General features: G+C 31.0%; 1 long non-coding RNA gene across 1 annotated transcript; it reads left to right on the forward strand.

Annotated features, from left to right (window-relative positions):
• Window positions 1-398: 398 nt before the first annotated feature.
• Window positions 399-2,601, forward strand: LOC120083560 (uncharacterized). Its single transcript, XR_005483459.2, has 3 exons — window positions 399-693; window positions 875-2,231; window positions 2,336-2,601. It is a non-coding gene; the product is annotated as an uncharacterized LOC120083560 (long non-coding RNA).
• The last annotated feature ends 5,769 nt before the right edge of the window (window positions 2,602-8,370 follow it).

The raw sequence follows: 8,370 nt of genomic DNA on the forward strand, positions 1-8,370 counted from the left end.
TGAAATGAAAAAATTAACAACTATATATAAATATCCATAGAATTAGAAGATTCATCCCATACATAACATGTATTTTATATATTTAAAAAAGATCAATACATAATATATTAGAGGCATGATTTGGTTTTGAAAATTTTAGTAAGTCGGTATTTTATTTTTTTGGATTATAGAAAAAAATGTAGTATTCACATAATTTATTACTTTGCTATATAATTTTAGCCATAATTTCTTACTTATTTTGTTTTGGACATATGTTTATATCAAAGTTAATAGTGAAAAGCCCACATTGCACAAATGGCAATCTTTCCTCAATTCGATAGTTAAAAACATACCCTACAAAAACAAACTATAAAGTTATGGTTCCATATAATTTGTAGTAAAAAAAGGTTTACTATATTTCTTGATTGAATAATTTACCAATAACGTTCCACCCCTAGTCGTTGACTCCAAGCGAAAGCGTTCACGTTCAATCCATCAACTCCAAGCGCAAACCCACGTTCATCTAGTTGTCACACTCGATCTCGGAGTCGGTTCATCGTTCATTCTTCCAGCCACCACTCGCAGTCGTACATCCAGTCACTGCTCGGAGTCATTCTTCCAGCCGCCCCTCAGAATCGTTCATCCAGCTGCCCCTCGAAAGTTTCATTTTCACTTTCATTTTGTCCAACTTCTAAGTTTCATCTTCCATCTTAGGTATCGTTCTCCAAATTAATGGATCTATTGATTTTAATGTTTTTTATTTACAAAATTGGTTTATTCTTTCTATTGTTTTGGGTGGAAATTTTTTAGGGGAAAAACTGAGATTTTAGAATATCAAATTCTAAAAAATCGTTAATGTCATTTTTATTTTGTTAAACTATTGTTTTTTATGGAGGGCGTGACTAAAAATACAAGTCCGAGCACAAAGAAAACGACAAGAGGAAGTCACCACCCAACTCGACATCTATTGAAACAAAAGTGGTGAAGAAGAATAAGCCAACTACTATGAATAAGACCTCCAGTGCATGGGAAAATTTTACAAAAGTTGAAGGTAAGTCCGATTTCCCTAAAGCAAAGTATAATTATTGTGATGTTACCTATGCATGTGATACTCAAAAGAATGATACCACAGACATGTTAAAGCATATTCGTATTAAGTGTAAAAAATATTCAAGAAGAATAAATGATGCTAAAAATTCACTTTTTTTTTATGTTCCTACTAGATGGAATTCCACATATGTTATGTTAGACATTGCTGAAAAATTTCAAAAAGCGTTTAAAAGATTAAAAGTGGAGGATGAATAATATGCTTTGGAATTTTTGGAAAACGACAAGAAAAAAGGAAATGGTCCTATTATAAGTGAAGATTGGGATAATGCACGTGCTTTAGTCAAGTTCTAGAAATTATTTCATGATGTTACTGTGTAAATTTCTGCTTCATTGACTGTAACATCAAATCTCTATTTCCATGAAATTTGTTTAATTCAACAACAAATTCAACATTATTCAATATGTGATAATCCTTTGTTGTCTGCCATGGCGAGTAGAATGGAAGCAAAATTTGACAAATATTGGAAGAAAATGATAGGATAAATCTTCTCTTGTATATTGCTATTGTTTTAGAACCTCGTTATAAGTTGAAATTTGTGATATTTATGCTTATGATTTTGTATGATGGAGTTATGACAAATGAAATTGGGAAAAAAATTGAAGATGTGATTAGAAGAATGTACAATAAGTATAAAAGTGTTGATGAGGAGGAGGATAGCGCAACAAATCAAATTGAGAAATTGGAGAATTTGATGGAGAAGAACAACGATGATGAATCTCAAGCTGCTTACAATTATTATATGTTTGTTGAACACTTGAGTAAAAAAGACAGTGAAGGGATTAAAACCGAGTTCGATAATTATATCATTGAGCCATGCGAAAAATCAAAGATTCTAAAGTACCAGTTTATCCCCTCGTAGATAGCCAATTTGACATCCTAACATGGTGGAAAGCAAATTTTGGAAAGTATATGATTCTAGAAAAAATGGCTAAGGATATATTTTTTATTCCTATCTCAATTGTAGCTTCAGAGTCCATTTTCAACACGGGAGATCAGGTTTTAGGTTTATGTCAGAGTACATTGTCTTCAAAAATGGTTGAAGCTCTTGTTTGTGCACAAAATTGGATGTGTTCTATACCAATTATACATAGAGATGAGATAATTGAAATAAGAATCGACCGTATTGAAAAACTTGAGTCAGGTAATTTGTTTAATCTAAGTATACTTTTTAATATCTCTTTATTTATATTTCATAAACTAATTTGTTTTTTTTTTTTTTTTTTTTTTTTTTGTAAAAATCATTAGTGGAGAAGACGAAGCATCCACGGTAGTTACTAGTTAATCAAGGTGATTGAAGAATTGAGTGGGAGGCACCTTGGATTTACTTTGCTTGGAATTTAATTTCATGTTTGAACTTGGATTTTAGGTTGTGTTTGAACTTTGAATGGGGACTTAGACTAGATGGATAGATTGTATTTTATGTTTGAACTTGGATCAACTCTAGAGAGATGTCTTCAATATTTAACTTTTATTGAGATTTTGAATGAAATTTTATTGAGATTTTGGATGAACTTTAATTTAGATGAACTTTGTTTAAGATTTTGGATGAACTTTAATTTAGATTTAGACGAACTTTAATTGAGATTTTGGATGAAATTTTATTAAGATTTGGATGAACTTTAATTTAGATTTGGATGAATTTTGATTGAGAATTTGGATGAATTTAAATTTAGATTTAGATGAATTTTAATTGAGATTTTGGTAACAAGGAAAGGTAAAAATCTAGCTGAACAGAAGACACAACACAGCAGCGGAAAATGATATTTTTTTTAAAAAAAACTGAACCATTGGTTAAAAATCAAACCAAAACTGATGGAAATCGGTTTTCAACGGTTCTATTTAATTGAGAATCGAGCACTTCGGTTCGATTCATGGTTTGGTCACAAACCGGACCGAATCGAACTGTGCATACCCCTAGTTTGAATAGCATACCCATTGATCTCCTGCATTTTCCAAAGTCTTATTGTTCATTTAATTGTTATATTTATTATCCTCTCATCTATCATATGTGAATTTTTTTCCTAAATCAATGAAAGCATAACCAACAAAAAGGAAGAGTTTTTTTCCCTATATCAATGAAAGCATAATCAAGGTGACATGAGTGAGAAAAATGTGAGAATGAAGAAGATTGGGGAATATATTGAGAGAAAATTTGAGAAAATTAAGGAAGAAAGAGATATGGAGAGAGTTAGAATATAAAGTTCTTGACTCTCCTTTTATTTTTATTTTCTAATATAAATTTTTCTTGTCCATGTTCTCAATAGCATAAAGTTAAGGTTATAATTACTAAGATTCTGTTTGATAATCATTTTGTTTTTAAAAAATTAAGCTTATGGATACTACTTTTACCTTCAAATTTCTTTTCACCAATGATTTAAAAAACCGAGTCAATTTTTGAGAACTTAAAAAAAAATAGCTTTCAAAAAGTTGGTTTTGTTTTTGGAATTTAGCTAAGAATTCAACAATTATACTTAAAAAAGATGCAAATAATAGTAAGAAATGTGACCGATATAGGTTTAATTTTTTTAAAAAAAAATGGTTAAAAATGGCCCTTAAGTGAGTTAAAGACTATTTTATACTTTCTTTAAATTAATAAAATCAAATAACTTTATACTTCCATTCATGTTGTATTACTTGATTTAAGATAAATGAAATAGTATTTCGGTGGAATGTTACTTAATTTATTAAATCATATTTTAGAGTGATTTTATAAACTTTAACTATATATATATAAGAGTTGATTCTTGAACTTATAAAAAGAGTAACATCTCAAAAAAGAGTCTTGAAGAGTGAAATAGTTATTTCTAAGCTATTAAAATATTATTAACGGTGTCTCTTCCTCTTCTTACTTCTAGTTTCTACTGCGACTTTTGTTAGCAAATTGCATGCTTAATAATTTTAAGAGAGTTTCTTCTATCGTTTTCATATAATCTTACTTCTATTGTTGGCATTGGATCGTACTAAAAAAATTATTGACTTTGGCATGAAATTGAAGAGCAGTAAACATAAGTTAAATAGAGAAAAAAATTAGGAGAGAAATTAGAGAGCTAAAAGGAAAGTTTTTAAGAGAAAATAGATAAGAACGAAAAAAAATTTAGAAGGAGAAATTTAATAAAGAGAAAAAATAATTAATCTTTTGTTATCATCGCCAAGTGGTTTTTCTGATTATTATTATTTTTCTTTTCTCCCTCTGGTTCTCATTCTAGTTCAATTTCTTGCTCTTGCTCTCATATTGCTAATTTTCTTGTTCGTGTTCTTGTTCACTTTTTTGCTCTTATCTCTTGTACATTGCTAGAAGAGGAGGAAACAATTCTATTCGTTTGAATAAGATAGTAGGAGGGAGCCCTAATTTTTTTCACGTCAATCTATCAAATTATCCCAAAAATGTAAAAAAGAAAATAGACGAAATTTTAGAAATTTAAAGGTATGGTTTGGTATGCAATCTGAAAATACAAATGTGAAAAAAATGAGAGATTTAATTAAAGGTTGGTCGTATTTTAACTAATTGTCCAAAATGGTTTGATATAATATATTTATATAAATCATAAAATTAATTATAGTTATCCACTAAATATTATATTGAATGTAAAGTATTAATAAATTATTGACATGTTTTATGTAGAGAAATTTTCACAGATAGAAAAAATATCAAACTATTTATAGAAATAGCAAAAAAAAAAAAAAAAAATACTGATAGACAATGATAGACTTCTATTAGCGTCTATCAGTGATAGATATTAGTTCCTATTACTATAGTATCTACGATAGACTTTTATTAGTTTTTATCACTTATAGACACTAATAGACTTCGATCAATGATAGACTTCTATTAACGTCTATCAATAATAGACTTGTATCAGTTTCTATCAATGATAGACTTCTATTGATGCATTTTGTTGAGAACAAAAGCTGGACAAGAGGATTCACCTGACCTTCATATGCCTTTGACGGTAATTTTGTAATTTGGAGAAGATGTTACCTACAAAATAATAAAAAAAAAAAAAAATAACACACCAACACTTTGATGCTTAAGTTAGATATGAGCACAAAGGTTGAGCAAACAAGTTTAGGGAGGAAGATGAACTTATCTTCTGCAAGGCTATCATGCTCTATTTTTAATGGAGTTCTGTCAGGGGCCTTTGATCGACCAAATATGTATAAATGATAAAAATAAAGATAGATAAGGTCTAAGTGTAAGCATACACTATCGATGAAGTAATAAATCTTAGAGTACTAATCCAAGAGTCGAATCCCACGAGACTAGAATCAATTTTAATGTTATTTATGATCGCAAACCAATGTGACCAAAGGTAAACAAGTTGTTGAAGGAACTCTTATGGGAGAGAACCTTGAGCAGAAGCGGATCGACTAAATTTCATTTTCATTAAATATAAAGTTTACAGTAAACAATAAACAAGATATGCGCTCAATTCTAAATTACAGCATGCTTTAGAAAGGGTTTCAAGAAACCTCACCTTTGAAGACCTTTCTTCACATTTTTCCTTGAACGGTTCACAAACAACTTGAAGACTTTCTTCAAGATTAACCTCTAACATGACGGACACTAACACGAATGTTTCATTGGTATTCTCAGGGTAAGAACCCAGGAGTGGTTGGCTCTGATTATTTTGGATTTTGAGGGAAAACTTAATGTAGAGGAGGAAAGCTAGAGAACTCTCTCAAAGATTCAAAACCACAGAACTCTTCTGTTATCTTTTTCTCTTTCTCAATCTCGATTAACCAACCAACAAGAAGAAGAAACATTTTTCTTTTATTCTCCTTGCCAAAAATAACCACCACCCACTTACGTGGATGGAGAGAAAAGAATGGGAAGAGAGTTGTAACTCTCTTATTATTAAAATAATAGTAATATAAATATGATAACTAACTTATCATATTATATATATATATATATATATATCAAATTATATGTTATATCAAATATAACATATAACCTATAGTCTTAATATTATATCACATACAATATAAACTATAGTTTCTTTTCTCTTTTTATGGCATTTAATATAAATCATATTTATATTAAATTTAACAACTATGAATCTAATTCATAGAAACTATATTTGAATCTCATTCAAATATTTATTTCCTCCCATTAAGCTATAATGCGTCAAATACATTATGACAATTATATCATATATAATTGAAACTACTTAATTATATCATATATAATTAAATCCCTCCATTAATTTGAACAATTTAAATTAATCCAAAAACTGATTCTCAATTAATCCTATTGAGCTATCAAGGAGACCTCATGGATCTATAGCTTGAAGCTTCAACGGTACATGAATAATTAGTTAAACTCTTTAATTACATTATACATCATCCGTTAACTGTCGGGCACTCTACTAAAGACCGACAGTTGCACTATTCGCACTACAGATATATTTCTGTTTCCATTGGATATAACCAATCAACAGTATGATGACCCTTCACAAATTGCTCGTAAGTACAGATAGACCAAATTACCATTTTTCCCCTGTAGTTACATCTAGCTTCTTAAGTACCATTGATCCCTCTAATGAACAATATATCATAGTCCAACTATGACTAAACCCTTCTCGAGCCAAGAGAGGGTGTGACGCCACATTGTTCTAGACCCAGAATCAACCTTTAAGGGAGCAAGTTATCTACTTACTCCTATCTTAGGGAAGGAGTGAATTTCATCTTGTGTAGTTGTGTTCCCAGCTCCCCAATCAAACGAATCCCCAAAATGGTAGGCTTGTTGAGTCGGCGCTCTAGCCACTCTCACCCATACAAATCAAAGAATTTCCCTCATAGGCAGAAGTCACAACTCACTCAAGATTCAGGTCATGTTACCTATGATCATTCTGGTGAAATGTAAGTCTCTATTTTGAACGGCGTTATATAATGAGACTAAACATTTCGTGGTCCGGTCTTATAATAACTCCTTTGTATAGAATATCCCCGCTTGTATGTCTATACATGAATGATCAAGATCAGATCATTTGTAGCACTTTACAACAATTGTACCACCTACAAAGCAGGCCATACTCGTAGTATCACTAGGATAAGGTACCCAACCTTATCCATCTACTACAGACCATTTAAGTTATCACTTAAACATGATCCACCCGTATGTCTCTATATACATGTTTAAGTTACAAAGATAACCTTGGATGTTAGTTTATTAGTTTGTGGTTAATGCAACTAAAATATCATATATTTTATAGATAATGAATAAAATATCATATATTTTATTAAATACACAATGAGTTTGTTCAATAATGTTTACAAACTATAAGACCCTACGAAATTTAAGGCATCAACCCCAACAGTTGTGATGTAGATAATGAGTAGGCGGAGTTTGGCTTAAAAACACTAAATAAGAATGGGTGAACAGGGGTGTAACAATGTTTCAACCGTTTATGTGATACGTTTTGACAATGCGGCCACAACATACTAGGACACTGAATTACTCATGGACAGAAAAATTCTCCTATACGGTCTTGTATCGAGTTCCTTTAGGAGTTTTAAACAACTAATGTCTATAATTTTATGGTTAGCTAGATCTTAGATTAATTTTCATACAATTTATTTATCCTATGATATCTCTTATTTCTAAGGCGATGTGACAGTCTTATTTCTAGGCTCTTCGTCCCATATCCCTTTGTTACATCCATTTATATTTTATGACATTCTCGGCGTTAGGACTCCGCTAGATTGTTAAATTAGATGGTCAATTTAACTTAATAATTTTAACTTTAAATTCAACAAAGAAAATGTGTAAGATAAAGTGGTATGAAATGCATATTGGTCAAGCCATAAAAACCCAAGGGTATCCACATTGTTAAACTCTTAAAAGAATTTAGCTTATAACTAATGATAAAAGAATGAACTGAAGGATCTCATACCGAGAGTTCCATGAGCGAGTTCAGATCGCTCCGATTTTACAGTGACCGAAACACAAAAGATATACATTCAATACTAACAGTTATGCATATAAACCTAATTATCGGCATGCTCAGAACACAATGAATAAGAGGGAAAGGGTTCATACCAGTGGAAGACTCTCTTCATACGTCTGAACTCTAAGCAGCAGAAACCCTCCAACGGATCTACTAACACCCGACTATATATTGACTGCAATAACACGGTCAGTACAACACGAACACTGCAGCGGGGACGACACCACCACAAGTGAAACCCAGGTATCCTCGGCATGAAAACCCAAAGAGTGGGCTTTGGTGAGTTTGGTAGAGGACGGAGGATAACGCGTCGTATAGACGATAAGAAAG

The sequence above is a fragment of the Benincasa hispida genome, chromosome 8, assembly GCF_027475165.1.
Source record: "Benincasa hispida cultivar pf3 chromosome 8, pf3_genome.v1.1, whole genome shotgun sequence".
NCBI lineage: Eukaryota > Viridiplantae > Streptophyta > Magnoliopsida > Cucurbitales > Cucurbitaceae > Benincasa > Benincasa hispida.